Source organism: Esox lucius, chromosome 1, assembly GCF_011004845.1.
Source record: "Esox lucius isolate fEsoLuc1 chromosome 1, fEsoLuc1.pri, whole genome shotgun sequence".
Classification (NCBI taxonomy): Eukaryota; Metazoa; Chordata; class Actinopteri; order Esociformes; family Esocidae; genus Esox; species Esox lucius.
The window spans coordinates 8,827,334-8,844,912 of record NC_047569.1 but is presented as its reverse complement, the minus strand read 5'-3'; the positions used below and the strand labels follow the sequence as shown (position 1 = coordinate 8,844,912).

Here is a 17,579-nt window from a genome sequence, read left to right as displayed (position 1 = left end):
GAAGGGGCATGTATGGAACTTGGCTGCATGACTCTACAAGATTCGGTTCATGAGATATGCATGCTCAAACCTTCAACATTTGACTAAGTGCTACATGGGGTGTATAGGTATAGTAATGGCCTCTGAAAATGGACCCGGAGAAAAATAATAATAATAATGATTATTATTATAAAACCAACAAAAACAATAGGGTACCCGTACTTACGGTACTTGGTCCCCTAATAATAATAAAACCAACAAAAACAATAGGGTACCTGTACCTACGGTACTTGGTCCCCTAATAAAACGTAAAAACAGGGTTCTAGCAACTTCATTGCTTGGCCCCCTAAAAATACAGTTTCCCCGGTGTTGTCCTACAAAACGTTTCTGTTATTTGACACTTTAGGTACATTCATTTAAAGTAAATAAACAATAAATTCTTTTTAATGGTCAATACCACTTAAATAGATTGGATTTTTGGATCGAATAACGATTAAAGTCTGTAAAAACACCACCATGAATGACCGTATTTTTACAGTTTATCCATGTTGTTTTTTATTATGAGAATATCCTGTATTTTTACGGCTTTCTACTGGTGACTGTGCTGCCAGACTTTTGACCATATTTTTACCGTATTTTTTTTTTACAGTGTGTTTTTATACTAAAGTGATAAATAAAAATCTATTTTTTTTTTTTTTTAATCTATAGTTTTTCAACATTTACAAATATATTTTAAATAACTTTCACAAATCAGCCCCCAAATATAGTCTCCCATCATGTTCTTATTACACTGTACTGTCCTTGGTAGCGGTGTTCAAAGTCCGGTATATCCTGGTGGAAGCAATCGCCTTTCTCCTCCGAGTACGCTCCCATGTTGTTGTTGAATTTATGAAGATGAGCATTAAGGATATGGACTTTGGGGGACATCCTACAGCCCATTCTGCCATAGTTCATCACTGAATTTATCTGGAAAGTAGGTAAATATCAAAATATTACTGTCCTGGCATCTCTTTTGTCCGGGGCCTCTCCCGGGAAGGGCCACAGTGTCACCGGACCCCCCCCCCGTCTCAGTTCCAAGGTGTTACGCTGCTATATTATTGTGCTGGGGGATATGAGGAATGTACTACTAACTTTTCTCAGTTTCCTCCAGTTTTACATTTTAGAAGGAGATGAGGTCCTGGTCCACACCTGCGGATTACCTGGTTTAGGGGGCCCGTTGCTGTCCCTGTCCTTGTCCACCTGGTCATACTTCTGACCTAGTCTAAAATCAAATAGACTCTGGATTTAGCCCAGAGAAATGTATTTATTATTCCAATTGGACTCTTAATATCTCACCCGGCACAGCCAGAAGAGGACTGGTCACCCCTCTGAGCCTGGGTCCTCTCTAGGTTTCTTCCTAAAATTCGACCTTAGGGAGTTTTTCCTAGCCACTGAAATTCAACACTACTGTTGTTTGCTCCTTGGGGTTTAAGGCCGGGTGTCTCTGTAAAGCACTTTGTGACAACTGCTGTTGTAAAAAGGGCTTTATAAATACATTTGATTGATTGATTGGTCACAAAAGCAAAGTTTATAGGGGGTTTAGCCATTTTCTATACTTTGAGACATAAGCAATTAGGAAATAATGGTACTTTTTTGATACTTTGAGGCAAAAGCAATTATGAAATTGCAATTATGAAACACTTACTACCCAGGAACAAAAAGAAAAGTTACAAAATCTGATTGGATAAATGCTGCACTGGAAGAGGCGCAACTGAGGGAGAGAATAGCAATGAGAGAAATATAATTTCCTGATTCTGGCATCACTAGGCCAGCAGAGAAGGCCTTACTGGCCCTGACGGTCCACCCCTGCCTATCATTGCTGCTGTCATTGCATCTGTGTTAGCATCAAAATTCGAACAAGGCCAGCGTCATGTTTTCCAAGTGGGAACCATAGACTGTAAAAAATAATGGACGACGCCCTTTCGCTCTTTTCCATTGGTGAAAACTGAAGCCGCCAGTGTCCCGATACGGCGCTGACATCTTGGACTTAGATAGCGATCTTGGGACCAGTTCTGCGCAGTAGTTATGCGCAGTAGCGAGCAGGAAGTAAAGCCGTAAAGCCGCGAAATCAACGGCCCCACCCCTGTACCCCGCCCTCACTCTCCCTTGCAGAATGCGCATACCATAATCAATTGCAAGTCCAAGTACAGTACAACCTTTGCTTGTAAAACCTAGACGATATGTTATAGCCTAACTTACATCATGTTTAACCTTAATTTAGAATAGGCCTAATACAAAAATAATTGGTAACTTCTAGCTAACGATCACCTGCTAGCTATTAACATGGCTATTAATGAGGCTTGTTGTCTTTTAGCTAACGTTAGCTAGCCCATTACATATATTTACTAATTAAATAGCTTATAAATTTAACTTACCGAAAAAAATTAAAAGATCGATTGGAAATGCCAGATCGGTTAGCACAATGTACTGCAGAACAACCCATTATGTCCGTGTGAAATTATATCAATTATAGAAATTTTGAGATTAAATGTAAAGCTCCAATCTCCTCAGTCCTACGAAGATCGCGAAAAAAGGCTGATGGCACTTCAGTGGCTCCTCGGCTCAGATAGCTGTCAATCACAGCTGTGAATCACGACGTCACACCACCGTTTTTAGAGCATTAAATAACTAACTAAAAACCAACTTATTTTAAAAACAAACTCTTGAATTTACATTAGCGTGATACAAACTACAGTAAATGACAGACACCAGCTCCGGAAAAAAGATATTTGAAGGGTAATTTAATTGTTTAGTTGGTCTCGCGTCCCATTGAATAACATGGGGAGGGCGGGGTTTATGACCTATACTGGGACCACTCACCAGGGGGCGATCGAGGCGTTTTGGCTTCACTTTTCAGGGCTTGTGCGGCACGCTTGTTGGGAACTTGAGCCCCCTTGGACCTAGAAAGGGGAGAAGTTGGCTATGGGGTCCTCTCTTTAGGAGGTTCCATCATCATTAGATGCTTGTAGGGGTAACTGTGGATGCCCTAGGGGCCTGTGCAACTATCCCTGTAGAGGTAGTGGTCCTAAAGGGTGCTAGAGTATGTGGATGGCTTTTTTGTCTGTAATCGCACTGGAGAGTTCCTTAATGATTGCACTCCGCGCTCTCCCCTCACAGCTCTAGATATGTTGTGTAGTCTACTATATCCGATGCGGTGGCCCAACAATAGCCATCCATTTGAGACATACTGGGACCGTGTTTTTGGTTGCGACAGTGGGGACGTCAGTTGCTCAGCCGTCTTTGGTCAATAGACAACTATCACGGTTGGGGACTGCATGCTAGCAGCGGCTGGTAGTAATCAGACAGGTGTGATCAGTGGTGACAGAGGCGGATACATATGTGAAGTGTATTGGACACTTGTGATGGAGATCTAACCCTGAGACATTTATAAGGGCTTCATTTGAATCCAGGCAACTGTAACTATGGACTCTGGCTGTTATTTAATTCTAACACCCAAGACACTACATATTTGGCAAAGAGGATGGGATAAAAATTCTGGACATGGAACGGGATGAGTGTATGTGGAACTGATTGCAGCAGTAAGAGTGGACAATATAGAGGCTACCTGTTGCTTCAGTGACTTGGTACCTGCTCGAGAAAGCCATGGGCAAAGTAGGAATTATGCAAACATGGCTTATTTTTCATAGTAAATGATGTTAATGAAGCTACCAAGAAAAAGTTGATGTTGTTAAGTTGTGTTGCAGCAGTGACGTATACCTGAGGAATTTGAGTCCACAGAAATCAGGGGACAAGTAATGCTCTCAACTGGTTGAGCTGTTTTTTAATCCCAAAAAATAGTATGATTTAGACAGTTTAGACTGCCTAAAGCTGGTTAAATATAAATTACAGTTTAAGACCTATAAAAGAGAGAAGTTGTTGGTGAAAGCATGGCCGATGCAAATGTCTATCAAGTAGGGCTGCAACAACTAATTATAGATGCACAATATATTGGTGAGCATATCAGTATTCAACAATATTAGTCTAAAATTATAATTTTGGGATCAGTCCAATGTGGAGGTGAATGCCAATGTGAAAGGCATATAGAAAAAGTAGTGTGACATCTAGTCATGTGCATTGGTTAAGAAGCGCCAAAATAGTCTGCTGCACAGTCATGAAGATTCATTTATTTAGATGGGTGAAACACACCCTCTCACTGAAGTTGAGATAAGTAAAGACCGAAATGTTTATGTCAGCAGTGTGGGAGTTCACGGTTGACAACAGGCTGGCAACATGCAATCTATGGGATGCAATGGTTATGCAAGGGAGGACAAAAGTACAATCATTCAATACCAAAAATGTTATCAGTTGTCTAAAGGTGCATCAACCAGAGACCTACACAAACAAAGATTAACAAAACAAGAGAACTTCCAACAGCTACAGCTGTCAGTTAGCCATTCATTTGACAATGGCAGAAAATACCCGATAGACAATATAAAGGCTAAAGCTATCACTGAAAAAATAATGGAATTCCTTGCACTAAATTACCAATCCTCTTGTGGAGGATGATTTTCAATGACTTCACTTGCATTTCTATACAGCCGACAAGAACTCCTGGATATTTGAGCACAATGCACAGAAAGGGTTTTTGACAACTTAAAATGTCCACTGGAGATCTAGGCTAAAGCTAGCCCCCCATCTGCCTTCTCTACCTAGCCTTATCCTTGCTAACCTATGGCAACAGGTGAACAAAATAGACTAAATTCTAATTAGGTGCAGGCCTTTTTACTTGCCTCTGGAGTTTAAATCTATTGTTATTATTGCAGTCTACATACCCCTGGATGCTAATAATAAAAAACTAGCAATGAATTAACTGCAGGCTGCCATTAGCAAACAGCAGACGGAACACCCGGATGGTGTTTTTGTGGTAGTTTTTGTGGTCAAATCCCCAAACAGTTTTTTCAAAATGTTTCCTGCCCCACCAGAGGCGACTACACTAGACCATGTGTATAAAAACATTCTGGAGGCTCACAAAGCCATTCCCCTTCCCCAGATGGGACAGTCTGATCACCTTTCATTGTTCCTACTCCCCAAGGATTTACCCCTCATTAAACGTTTGCCACTAAAGTCACCCTTGACTCCCATAAGGACATTGAAACGTGCTTCTTCCATTCTAGATTACATCAACATCTGCATCAACAATGTCACCACCCATACACTAATAAAGATCTTCCCCAAACAGAAGCCCTGGATGAACAGAGAGGTCTGACAACTGTTAAAGGCACGCAAAACTGCTTTTAGATCTGGCAATGCGGAGGTCTAACAGCTCATACAGGGCCAACCGGAAAACGGGCATCAAGATGGCTAAAAATGACCAGCTTCAAACTGCGGATTGAGGAGCACTTCACCAACAACTCCGAACCCTGACTATGTGACAGGTCTTCCAAGCCATCACAGACTACCGGCCCAAAAAAACTCCCCCACAGCCAGTGACGTCTCCTTCACTGACGTGTTTAACTGGTCCTACACCTGCTTTGACAGGGACAACAAAGAGCCAGCCATTAAAGCCTCACTTCCCACAGACGATCCCCCCCAGAATATCCACCACAGATGTCGTCTGCACTGAACAGGATGAATGCTCACAAGGCTGCTGGTCCTGATGGCATCCCCGGGCGTGTGCTCCGAGCATGTGCTGGGCAGCTGGCCAAGGTCTTCACTGACATTTTTAACATGTCACTGGCCCAGGCAGTTGTCCCCACATGCGTCAAGACTGCAACCATTGTGCCAGTGCTGAAGCAGTCGACTGCATCATTCGAAGCAGTCGAATGACTTCTAACCTGTTGCACTCACACCCACGATCATGAAGTGCTTAGAAAGACTAGATTTGGCCCACTTTAAGTCATGCCTCCCCCCAACCAAGGATCCCTACCAGTTTGCCTACCGTTTGAACAGGTCTACAGAGGATGCCATCTCCACAGCATTGCACTCTGCCCTGACTCACCTGGACAAAACCAACACCTATGTGAGAATGCTTTAGCTCAGCATTCAACATGGTCATCACCTCTAAGCTGATCAACAAACTCCATGACCTGGGGATCAGTTCCTCTCTCTGCAACTGGATTTCCTAACCAACAGACCCCAGTCTGTTCAGGTTAGACAACTTCACCTCCTCCACCCTGATCCTGAACACTGGTGTTCCACAAGCAGGGGTGCAAACTAATCAGGGTTGGAAAAGGTGATAAAGATGAAAACCACATGACTATTTCGGTTGGCACTACCTCAATAGGTGAATGTCCAGAACAGAGAAGGAATGCTAACACCATGCTAACAATATGCTAACGGTTCACTATAACGGAGAGAACAGACTAGTTTTTAGTGTTTTTTTAGTGATAGTGTTTTCAACAGGTTTACAAGTATTATTATTAGTAGTATTAAAATGGCAAAGCGTAAAAATGCTTTTACTCAATATACCCATAGTCCTTTTCAGTTTTCAAGCGATGGATAGCTGAGTGACCAGAACACAAATGAGGAACGCTAACAACATGCTAACGGATTACAATAACGAATGCCAAATATAGGACTGGTAAGTAACATCAAATAACCTATTTATCATGAAATAATGTAATACAAATGTGATCTTTATAGATATTGTCTGCTTTGCATATTTGGAATGGGCGGACTGTTCCACAAGATTGTTTGTCGTCTAATATCAATGATAAATAGAAAAACAATTATGTGTGTCATAAAAATATTGGACTGCTTGTACAAAAGGTGAATTATTTCATTGTTCTGTTCACATTAATTGTGATACAATGCATATTTGTGTAAGAAAAAGTGTTTGCAAAATTTACATTACATATTGTTTATAAGCCCAAATATAAAACTAGTGAAACCCGAAAAATTTAAACTTAGTCCCCAGTGTTATTAACTCTCGCACGCATTTACAAAAAAATTCCTGGGAGATTGTATAAGATTTGCGGGCATCAGGGTGATGCTCTCAATATGCTCGAGACTCCCAGAACTTCAGGGAAAGTTGGGATGTCTGCATTATGATTGGCACTTCTCCATTACCTTGCCGTGCAGGCAACACTGCACAGGTCAGATACATGCTTGCCGTCTTGTACCGTGCTGGTCAATGGAGAAGCGCCATAGCCAACTTAGATAGCTACATTAAGAAGCTACAACAAACCTAAGTTGACAAGATAACCTTACCACACACAATTATTTCAAAAACAGGTAGCTTGCTGTGTGTGTGTTCATCACTGCTTGGAAGTGTAGCTAGCCTCCTGAAGCAGCTAAACGTTATTCAGAGTTTGTGGCACAAGGCGGTCTGTCCAGCAACAGCGCAGTTTAGCGGAAAAGCATGAGAGCAGACAGTAAGATTCTTCTATCTTTCACATTGTGATGAAACAGGGTGGTCAGGTGGAGAAAAATGGTCTCCACGGGGTGAAGTAGATTCACAAAATATTTTATTCCTACTCGCAGATGACCTAGATCAGATGTAGACCAGACCCCCCCCCCCCAAAAAAAATAAATAATAATAATATTTTTATTGGATATCTATTTTGAAGTGAAAACAGTGAATTTCACAGAAAGGTGACAAGTTTGCACCCCTGCATAAGGCTGCATGCTGAGCCCCCTCCTGTACTCCCTCTTCACCCATGACTGCATACCTGTACAGAGTTCCAACACTATTGAAATGTTTGCAGACGTCACCACGGTGGTAGGCCTGATCAGTGGCAATGAGGAGTCAGCCTACAAGGAGGATGCAAAGAAGACCAAGGAGCTCACTGTGGATTACAGGAAGTCTAAAGGCTGCAGTCACGTCCCAGTTCTCATCAATGACGCTGAGGTGGGGCGTGTCCAGCTTCAAATTCCTGGGTGTTCACATCTCAGAGGATTTCTCCTGGACCCTAAACACCTCAACCCTAGTCAAAAAGGTGCTGCATCGCCTGTACCATTTGAGGAGGCTGAAGAAGGCCTGCCTGTCTTCCCAGATCCTTGTGAACTTCTACAGCTGTACATGTGAGACTGTGCCACAGTGTGGTTTGGTGGATACTCTACAACGTGTGGTGAAAACCGGCCAGCACATCACTGGTGCCCAGCTCCCAGCCATCGCAGACCTCCAGTGCAAGCGGTGTCTGCGTAGGGTGCACAGCATCATCAGAGAATAGGCACATCCAAGCCACAAACTGTTTGCCCTTCTAACATCAGGCAGGTGGTACAGATGTTTGTTCCCGCACGTGTGGGCCCAGGAACAGTTTATTTCCATCTACTGTAACCTTGCTGAACTCTGTGGCCAGTCAGTAACCATACCCACCCGCCCACCGCTTAGTACTGCCTCTCAGGGAGCTTGTTGCACTACTCCCTTGCACTATTGGACTCTGACATGGCCTTGCAAAGTTTTATAAGTACGTTTTCAGTTGTTACATGTATATGTCTACCTCGGGAAACTCATTGCTGCTATCCCTGCATTTCAGTTGCATATGCTACCTTGCATCTTCAATTTTCCTGCATTGCACATTTAGAATTGCACTGTATTTGCCTTCATTGCACATCTATACGTTCCACTTGTAAAACACACTATACATAATACTTGTAAATTTCCTGCCCTCTTCTATTTGCACTTCTGATGCTAGCTGCATTTGGTTGCACCGTACTCGTACTGTTGAATGACAAAGTTGAATCTAATCTAATCTGGATTCCCACTATTCTAATCTAATCTGGATCCCCATTATACTCTGGTCAGGAGACGATATTCTTCGTAGTGGAAAAATAGCTTATCATCTACATGCGTCGGATGTGAACCTTTTAAGTCAGGGCACAAAATTACTATTTAGCAAATCCGCTAAGTCAGACTACAGGGTTAAAACTTTACTAAATGCTGTGAATGCGATTTTGTGACATTAACTCTGTACTGTGTTCTTCCCATGCTTGATTCAAGGTACAAGGACCAATACTTTCACGGACATAAAACTGAGTGCCCAGAACTTTTTGCTACCCTGGCCAGACAATTTGGAGAGCAGCAGGTGTGACACGATGCATCCGCTGGCAAATGAAGTCCCCCTGAAAAAAAGCATGGACTGGCGATGGGTGAATCTTCACTACACCAAAATATTGGAAAATAACAAAGACATGGAGCACACAAGGACTGTTGAAATAGCACAACAGGTGTTTGAAAGAATATAGCAATTTGTTTCTGCTGTTCAGGAAGACACCTAGGTGTGTTATTTTTGCAAACATACAGAATCTAGCAAAACCCACTTTTCTCAGAAAGGGTGGTGCATTAGGTTACTGCATGAGTAATAAGACCCGTTTTCCCACCCTGGCCCAAACTCTGCACCTTGTACAAATGTGGACAGGGAGCAACTGTTCAGCAGTTTACGGCATATTTGATGAGAAACTAACTGACTTGCAACAAAGCAGAGGAGCTTTTTTTTGTGAAAGAAAACCTTCTCTTTCTGCTAGTACTAGTGTCCGAAGCAAGTATTTACTCAAGATTGTTGTACAGCCTATGGATTCATTGGAGCCCAGTCCCATCATAAAACTACCTGAAAGGGTGGTACATCTGTTAATGATGTTTGGGAGACAGACTAAACCTCCAGACCTTTTCGGATATTGGCAGTTCAAATGTGCTGTAGAACAATTGTTCTAAATTTATACAAATCTAATATGAAAATAATTGTTAATCGATTGTATTTTTCAGCTAGCATCGACAAAAACAGTACATAGGTCAATACTTAGCTGAGTAACAATTAATGTAAATAATTAGATAACCAGCTAGCTACATAGAATCCAAACTTCTTTTTAGCAGAAATTGTTTTGTGCAACAATTCCAGGTTAAGACATAGACAATTTCACCACCCCTAGCTAAACAACTTTTTTCCACTCCAATTCCTCGTTAGATTGTAGTTTGGTTTGTGTTGTTGATGTGCAAAACTGTGTGTGAAGGCTGATCTCTACCCAACACCTGTGGTTTGCAATTCATCAGCATTTCCTAACTTTACCTTCTACGAGTGTGAAGAGCCTCTGTTACAGAGAAGTCCTTTGTCTGTCATAGATGACTGAAATGTGCATACAAGCCAGACCAAAATCTTTCCAGAAATATGTTAGATTGTTTTCTCAGCTTTCAATCCCCTTAAAACCAGTTAAACCCATTGCATTTTCCTGATGAAAAAACATTCCCATTATTGCAGCTTCCCTCTGGTCCTGACATTTCTATGCTTCATGAGAAGCAGAGATGAAACTGCTTCATATCAGCAACCCTTCCTGAGAAACAAAACCGACTAAAACTATGCTGCTTAAAGTGAGCCTCGCATTGCAGTTGTGATGCTTTTATTTGCGATAAAGCATTATTCTTTGATCACTGTAAGCTCACTTTTTGGGAAATGTTATTGTGCTGGGGCAGTCTAGTTTAGCCATTAGGTTGTGTAGACTCATTAGCAACTGTAAATTTACTTTTTTTGCCTGCCCCAACGAAACTAGGCAAAGGCAAAAAAAGGCAAAGGCAGAATAGGACAGGAGTCTCAATTGAAGTAAATGATTACTCAGTTCTGTTAATTAAAATGTCTATATATTTTATCTTATCCAACAATATCCAGGATGTTTCAATAGCGTAACTCTGCAGGCATGCTTTGGGTGGTATTAAAGTAGTGAACAACCTAAAGCCTTTGTTTGGAATGCAGCCGTTTATGGGGGTTACAGCAAAGTCTGTTTGGAATGCCACCACTAAGACAGCTAAGCTACTCCATCTCAGCCCAGACCTGATGCTGGGACAAAGGGAATTAGAGGATTTCATCCAAATCTGGAATAGGGTCGTCTGTGTGTGTGGGTCTTTACTCTACTCCATCTCCCTAGACCAGCAGTTCAGTCTCAGCATGAGCTTTGGTTGGGGGTAGATAGGGGGAGACCACATTATATTTTATGGGGCTGATTCCAAGGCTATTAGTCAACTGTGCAGACATTTCACCATGACTCAACTTATGGTTGATAGTGTTGAAAAGTTTCCCAGGTGATGAGGACATTTGTTCAAGAAAAGAAATGAGAGGAGGTGGAATAAGGAGATGGAACGTGGAGAATAACCAGACACATTGGCTGTTGGACGCTGTGATTTCTTACATTTTGAGATGTTGTCTAAGAGGCTATTTTTGTTAAACCATTTAGTGATGTACCATTTTGATTAGTGATATGTGGTAGGAGACATTAACATCTATATATGGATGCGTATAGGACAGGTTATTCCCACTGAGGATTTAAATTGTTGTCCAATTTAAATCTAGATAATTTCACAAACTCTGACTTTAAAGGGAAGTCCAGCTTTAGTAACCACTTGATTACTATGCTGAATACCTTTTTCATTTTAATGTAAAAAAATTATAGTACCCAAGCTAAAAAAGCTGAATGCTTAGTGTATTTTTTAGATTGTTGTTTGGTTTGTGTTGTTGATGTGCACAACTGTGTGTGAAAGCTGATCTGTACCCAACACCTGTGCTAACTTTACTTCAAGCTAAAAAAGCAGAATGTTTTGTGTATTTTCTTGTAACCACGTATTTTGTTCTGTAGTACACTAAATGTTATTAAAATAGTATACTGTGGGGAGAACAAGTATTTGATACTCTGCCGATTTTGCAGGTTTTCCTACTTACAAAGCATGTAGAGGTCTGTAATTTTTATCATCGGTACACTTCAACTGTGAGAGACGGAATCTAAAACAAAAATCCAGAAAATCACATTGTATGATTTTTTTATAATTAATTTGCATTTTATTGCATGACATAAGTATTTAATCACCTACCAACCAGTAAGAATTCTGGCTCACACAGACCTGTTAGTTTTTCTTTAAGAAGCCCTCCTGTTCTCCACTCATTATCTGTATTAACTGCACCTGTTTGAACTTGTTACCTGTATAAAAGACACCTGTCCACACACTCAATCAAACAGACTCCAACCTCGCCACAGTGGCCAAGACCCGAGAGCTGTGTAAGGACATCAGGGATAAAATTGTAGACCTGCACAAGGCTGGGATGGGCTACAGGACAATAGGCAAGCAGCTTGGTGAGAAGGCAACAACTGTTGGCGCAATTATTAGAAAATGGAAGAAGTTCAAGATGATGGTCAATCTCCCTCTGTCTGGGGCTCCATGCAAGATCTCACCTCATGGGGCATCAATGATCATGAGGAAGGTGAGGGATCAGCACCTGAACTAAACGGCTGGACCTGGTCAATGACCTGAAGAGAGCTGGGACCACAGTCTCAAAGAAAACCATTAGTAACACACTGCACCGTCATAGATTAAAATCCTGCAGCGCACGCAAGGTCGCCCTGCTCAAGCCAGTTCATGTCCAGGCCCGTCTGAAGTTTGCCAATGCCCATCTGGATGATCCAGAGGCGGAATGGGAGAAGGTCATGTGGTCTAATGAGACAAAAATAGAGTTTTTTTGGTCTAAACTCCACTCACCGTGTTTGGAGGAAGAAGAAAGATGAGTACAACCCCAAGAACACCATCCCAACCGTGAAGCATCGAGGTGGAAACATCATTCTTTTGGGATGCTTTTCTTCAAAGGGGACAGGACGACTGCACCGTATTGAGGGGAGGATGGATGGGGCCATGTATCGCGAGATCTTGGCCAACAACCTTCTTCCCTCAGTAAGAGCATTGAAGATAGGTCTTGGCTGGGTCTTCCAGCATGACAACGACCCGAAACACACAGCCAGGGCAACTAAGGAGTGGCTCCGTAAGAAGCATCTCAAGGTCCAGTCTCCAGACCTGAACCCAATAGAAAATCTTTGGAGGGAGCTGAAAGTCTGTATTGCCCAGCGACAGCCCCGAAACCCGAAGGATCTGGAGAAGGTCTGTATGGAGGAGTGGGCCAAAATCCCTGCTGCAGTGTGTGCAAACCTGGTCAAGAACTACAGGAAACGTATGATCTCTGTAATTGCAAACAAAGGTTTCTGTACCAAATATTAAGTTCTGCTTTTCTGATATCAAATACTTATGTCATGCAATAAAATGCAAATGAATTACTTAATCATACAATGTGATTTTCTGGATTTTTGTTTTAGATTCCTTCACTCACAGTTGAAGAGTACCTATGAAAAAAATTACAAACTTCTACATGCTTTGTAAGTGGGAAAACCTGCATAATCGGCAGTGAATAAAATAATTGTTCTCCCCACTGTATTAAGCATTTTGGAAATCAAATAGTTAATTATTAATTAAATGAATCTACTTCATTTTTACTATCTTTTCACGGATGATACCTTTTCACGCATGATTTTCAAATATTTCAAGTTTTTTTTGCGCGTGATTTCAGCACAGAATTTGATTATTTAATCCGCAGCTTTCCAAAATCACCACGCTTCTTACTAGTTATGCATATTTTTTTTTTTACTTCAATTATAATAGCAAACCTTTACCGGTACTAACTGTTAAAAATGTATATTGAATATTAATTGACCAATCTTAAAAATGCTGTCCTTTTTCTAAAGTTCGCGGAGCGAAAGATACTGACACTCATCACTTGTTGTATCAATAAAACATACGCTAACTATCAGTCAAAAGGTGGTGGCTAAATCATTTACGTAATTATTCAGAAACTCTCAAAAGTTTGACAAATTATGAATTCCGATTCTTGCATTTAGTAATTGACAAATACTAAATGCATAGATTTTTGAAGATTACGTTTAGCTTTTTTTCTCAACAAAAGTAGTGCTGTAATACTGTTTTAGTTTGCGCCATCGGTTCACTACTAGATCTGCCAATTGAGCTATTGTGTGTGAACCTTACCAACATAAAAACAAACTGACTGGATTAACCCCACTTTAGCTATTTCCCAGATAGCAAAAAATATCCGCAAGGCTTCTTTTTGCCGCCGGCCCTTAGCTGTCGGCTATAGGTGCGTCCTGCTGGCGGGGATGAAACGTTTGCCGCCGAATACGTCACTCCCATTTCTTGCGAGATTTTTTGACTGCTTCATTTTCTCTGGCGGTTGCCTGGGTCTAAAAACCGCGGTCCTTCGGCGGCAAGACGCTTTTAAATAGACTACACTCAAAATCGACCGGCCATGTTGGTTTGGACACATTCGCATCAGTTCGTCGCTCAATCGCGAGTTACAGTCTGCTAGCTAGCAAAGTCATCGACTACCATCGTTTAAGTAAGTACATGTTTCCTTTTTGTGTAACGCAATATTATGTTGACATTGTTTTTAGTTTATGTATTTAAAATGTGTAGTCATCTTTGTTCTGGCCTAACTAGCTAAAGTAGCCTTGTTAACGCAATGTTGTTAGTACATGTTGAATTTTAACGAGCTATAATAGGTAGCAAAAGCTTTACATCTAGAAAACACTAAAATTTAAACTTAGTCTTTCTTACAAAAATAACGATGTATATATGTTGTTTAAATTATTTTGTTTGCCTGAACAAGTATGCTGCTAGTCCAGTAGCTAGAGTAAGTGTTAGCTAGCACATGCTGTTTTGCCTTTGTTACAGTACACACTGTGGCTAGCATGTTTTGCGCTGTGTTGCTACTGTACTGGATTTAAGGCGATTGTGATTTCTAATTCTCTGAACTGCTGTACGTTTTATGTTTGAGGAACATTCTGTGTTCACTTGAATCACAACACCCAATGAATACATTTTATTTTTAACAATTTCACTGTTGCACATTTGGCTGATAATGTTTCCCCCCCCACAGCATAGCTACTGTATATACCTAACGTTAACAATCCGGTTTTGTTGCAGATACCTTGGCCAGAGCATAACCGATTATCTTCACCCAAGAGACCTACTGTTGGTCAATCGTTTTGGTTTTAAAGGTAAATACATTGTTAGTCACAATGTTTAGTTACTGGGCCAAAAGGAAAATAATAATGAAAAGAGTTGAGAGGGACAAACAGGACATTCACTTGAATCACTACATTCTACAGAAGTTGCATTGATTCCAGAAAACCAGGAAAATGTTGAGCCATCTGTAGACTTCAGAGTTGGTATGTAAAATGTATTGCTGTGATGCTTAATTTGTGATCCTGTAACTAAACTGTACATTTTGTTAGATTTTCAAATTTCTGTTCCCTCTTTCTCAGAACCAGGTTTCTCCCCAGTAATCCAGACTCCAGAGCCAAGAGTTTGAGTACAAGTAAGTGATGTTATTTGTGATGTTTTTTGTCTTGGAAACTATTGCTTCTATTTAAGATTAGGAATCCTTTTATCCATAATCTGTTTTTCTTTAGGGCACTTGACTTTCTGGATAAAAGGTGTGGAGGTGTGTTGTACATATCATTAGCTTTGCACAGTTCAATTATTGTTTCATTACTGAATATGCAATCTCTGCAGTGAAATTAAAGCTGTTATGTTTTTTCCCCCAGTTCGTCAAGTACTAAACTTTACACCCCCAGCAGAAAATGTACCCTGGCAGCAAATGGGTGAAAAGGCTGGAGGTATGTAATACGTTGCGCTAAACTGTTACATTTAAGTCCAATTCATTACATGTATGCAATAACTTCAAACATATTTTTACGTCAATGATTATCAATAGGAGAAAGTCATCGCTCCGTTATTGGCCCTTGGACTCCCCTGGCGTCGCATGTACAGCATGAAGTTTTCAGCAATGAAGGTATATTCTAGGCCTATGTCCTAATGTCCAGTTTTTTAACAGTTTTGAAAATAGTGCCTTTAGTTTTCCAGAACGAGAACCAAGCCCTGAGGGAGGAGAACCAAGCCCTGAGGGAGGAGAACCAAGCCCTGAGGGAGGAGAACCAAGCCCTGAGGGAGGAGAACCAAGCCCTGAGGGAGGAGAACCAAGCCCTGAGGGAGGAGAACCAAGCCCTGAGGGAGGAGAGCCATGCCCTGAGGGAGGAGAGCCATGCCCTGAGGGAGGAGAGCCATGCCCTGAGGGAGGAGAGCCATGCCCTGAGGGAGGAGAGCCATGCCCTGAGGGAGGAGAGCCATGCCCTGAGGGAGGGGAGCCATGCCCTGAGGGAGGGGAGCCATGCCCTGAGGGAGGGGAGCCATGCCCTGAGGGAGGGGAGCCATGCCCTGAGGGAGGGGAGCCATGCCCTGAGGGAGGGGAGCCATGCCCTGAGGGAGGGGAGCCATGCCCTGAGGGAGGGGAGCCATGCCCTGAGGGAGGGGAGCCATGCCCTGAGGGAGGGGAGCCATGCCCTGAGGGAGGGGAGCCATGCCCTGAGGGAGGGGAGCCATGCCCTGAGGGAGGGGAGCCATGCACGAGCAGGTGAGAACATGCACTCTTTCTTTAATTTTACTTTTTTGTGTGTAATGTAGGTTCAGAATGACCATATGCCTTTCATTTTGTAGCTTCGGGTGACAGCGGCTCACTTCAAGAGCAGGTGAAGCTATTTGGGACAATGCTGAAGATGTTTGCTCGCACTGGGCAATCAGGTACAACTTGCAAACAACACCTGTGGTTGTTGATTTAATTCCCACTGGGTCCACATGTACGTGTATTAGACCTAGGTATAAATGTCATTGTTTAGTAATTGAGGGACCAGGACTGACTACTTTATTCTTTTATTCTGGGAACCCCTGTAGGTGCAGATCAGACCCTAGTGCTGCGACGTCTTGGAGAGTTTGGCGATGTTGTGCGTAGCATGGAAAACAAAATGGACACTATGCTGCAACATTTCAGTGCCAATGTGTCTGTTGGAGAGCTATCCCTGCCAGGGGATGTTACTTCCCCTAGACACCCAGGAAGATTTGGTGTTTCTTGACAGCATTTTGAGGGAGGATAAAGAGCTCCAGGAACGATTTGTAAGTGTGTTGCTTTCGTTTATAAGGCCGTAGGGTAATCTAAAAAGTCAAATTAAGTTTGTACACTGTATATTCTACAGTCTAAATCCACAGCCTGTCACATTTTATATTTATGTATGAGAAGCTTGTGAGAAATGTAATTTAACACATTTTTGGATTTTCAGCTTTTGGTTTTTGGCTATCAAATGTGGGAGGGACCTGAAGACAACAGTGTGGAGAATGCTTCAGAGTATTTTCTCTAATAACCTTGCCGTTAATACAACCTGTACTGGCATAGGGGATAAAACCTGTTTTAGAGACCTGTTCCTGAAGACCATTGTTCAAAGTAATTTTTTTAAGTAGATGCCCTTATGCCTTATGCCATTCAAATGTAATGACAGATCTGTATTTTCTACAGGGGCCCTCCGGAAGAACCCGGCAACCCAGGATGCCACTGATGAGGCGGTCCTGGTTAACGTTACACGTTACCTGAAAGGAGCATCAGACTGTGAAGGAGGAAAAAGCCGCCCAGCTGAGAAGGACCCACAGCCAACTCCTTAAACCTAGGCTGACTACTGACACCCCAGCATCCCTGAACTGGAACACTTTCTTTATCCTGCAGTCAGTAACATCAAGAAGCCAGAAGTGCCAGACTACACTCACCAAACCCACCCTGTTTTTTTTGTATTAACTTTAGTATTGGCTTATTTCATTCCATCTTAACGATTCTATTTTAGTTTGTAAATCCTATTTCATACCTGTTACTTGATATTGCGCATTAACTAGTACCAACATTCTACTTTCATTTCATCACTATGCTTAACTGTTATTCAATTAATAATAGCTTGGAAATACTATTTCATACCTCTGATACTTGATA

General features: G+C 41.8%; 1 long non-coding RNA gene across 1 annotated transcript; it reads left to right on the top strand.

The window, feature by feature from the left end:
* The first annotated feature begins 16,143 nt into the window (after window positions 1–16,143).
* LOC117594851 lies at window positions 16,144–17,220 on the top strand. The gene is made up of 4 exons (XR_004576113.1): window positions 16,144–16,184; window positions 16,268–16,351; window positions 16,502–16,720; window positions 17,118–17,220. It is a non-coding gene; the product is annotated as an uncharacterized LOC117594851 (long non-coding RNA).
* Window positions 17,221–17,579: the final 359 nt, after the last annotated feature.